We start from the raw sequence: 2,268 nt of genomic DNA on the forward strand, positions 1-2,268 counted from the left end.
GCATTAGCTCTTTTTCCAATTCCTTGTCCTCACCAACTGGGGCTTAAATATGTTCCTCTCTAGGATCATTCCTCTCTAAAGCTTCAGATGCCTCACCTCCTGTGGCAGTATCGCCACGCTCTGAGTCCGTTTCAAGTAACTCTAATGCCTGAGTAATGGAACTACACAAAGTCCACAAAGTCAGAGGCAACGTTTGCCCTCCCTGATGAGCTCGACACAGGACTTTAACCACTTGTAACCATTCCTTTCGATATAACTGCACTTTGGTTTGATATTGAAACCAATAACAATGTTGTTCAACATGGGCAAACAATCGCTTCAAAGTCCTATGTTCCTTAACTAACTTCTACTCCTATAGACGTCAACAGTCCCTGGAGTAACCGCAAATATTCAGAGGCCAGAGAGGTGGAATTTCCCATAATTTTCCCGTGGGTCACCCTTTCTTTATTTACCTGCCCGGGGTGTTCCCCCTCCGGTTCTTTGCTCTCTGGAGCCACGGACCCTGCTCGCTGTGCCAGATGTTGGAGTCCGCGTGTTTCCTAAACAAAGGAATGAACACACAAGACAACACAAGACAAGACAAACATGGCGGCCGCCTTGAATGGCTGGCTCTGCTTTATTTTATGCAGTCATTTGTGGAATGTTGCCAAGTCACAAGACGCATTGTTGTTTTGCTGGCCTTTCCCTGACTTTCTGGATTTTCAAGATGTTTACACATAAACAAGCCCCCAACGCCCTGCTTCGTTTGCAAGAGCAGGACTTATTGGGAATGCCCTGCTTCGTTTGCAAGAGCAGGACTTATCGGGAACGCCTTGTTTGCGAGCACGTATCTACAGTATTTTGTGGAGAAGACATTGAGGCTCACAGAGGTAAAGTCTCTTGCTCCGTATCACAGAGTTATTAAATGGTAAAGCAAGAATTTAAGTCAAGGTCTTCCAAGTAGTACAATTTTTCTTACAGATGATGAATTGCAAACCGTGAGGACTGTCCCTGGCCCACAGGATTGGACCTCCTTGCTATACTGACAGCTGGATCTGTTCATCAACTCACCACCTTTGCCCAGGCTCCATGACCTGGCCAAGCCCCAGACTATCACTGTGGTACAGCGGCTCCAGCACCCAGTAAAACCCAAAATACAGCAAAGGAGAACAGAAGGTGACTAACAACTCTAAATTATTATTATTTTTTCGAGACGGAGTCTTGCTCTCTCTCCCAGTCTGGAGTGCAGTGGCGCGATCTGGGCTCACTGCAAGCTCGGCCTCCGGGGTTCACGCCATTCTCCTGCCTCAGCCTCCCGAGTAGCTGAAACTACAGGCACCCGCCACCACACCTGGCTAATTTTTTGTATTTTTTTTTTAGTAGAGACGGGGTTGCACCATGTTCACCAGGAAGGTCTTGATCTCCTGACCTCGTGATCCACCCACCTCGGCCTCCCAAAGTGCTGGAATTACAGGCGTGAGCCACCGCCACCAGCCTAACAACTCTAATTTCTTTAAGGCACATTTGGTATTTCAAACTTTGCACCATTGCACACAAGTCCTTCTTGAAAAGAATACAAGAGTCAAAGTCTGAGATAAATAATGAAAATGATAGAAAATTTTACAAGTTTGACGTAATCGTTCACATTCCACCAGCAGAATAATTTTTCTGTGTGAAAATCTTATACTTATCATAAATGGTTAAATTACGGGAGCACAATTCCTGATAACCTGAAGCAGAAGAATTAGCTTCAGTTCCACATGGTTACAGCCTCAAAATTAGTTTTCCCTTCATACTTCTTTTATATTATCCCATTTGGCAGTTATGCCCACTTGCTGCAGGAATTTCTCATTGTTTTGTGATCAGGGGTATTCATTTGTTTTAACTCATGCTATACAGTTCATCATGCAAACATGATTTTCACTTTGAATATAATTTTGGCTGGATACATTCTCACACTGTTCTTCACACATTCTTGGGTTTTTTGTATGTATCATTTTCTTCTGCCAAGATGATTAACTTCTCATGTATACTGTTTGGGTATTTGTTTATACTTTTATGCTATTACCCATACTTCTTTGTTCAGTAAACCCTTATTATTAGATAACTTGGATACACTAGCAAATAGCTCATTTATCATCCTACTAATCACTTTAAAAGCAACATTGCTTTCTATAAAGTTAATACTAATGTCACATACAATAAATATTTATCAAATGAATGATTAAGTGGATATCACCTAAGAAAATAGGTATTATAGCCAACTTTGAGTAGGCTGTTACAAAAAGT

This window comes from Mandrillus leucophaeus, unplaced genomic scaffold, assembly GCF_000951045.1.
Source record: "Mandrillus leucophaeus isolate KB7577 unplaced genomic scaffold, Mleu.le_1.0 Scaffold203, whole genome shotgun sequence".
NCBI classification, from domain to species: Eukaryota; Metazoa; Chordata; class Mammalia; order Primates; family Cercopithecidae; genus Mandrillus; species Mandrillus leucophaeus.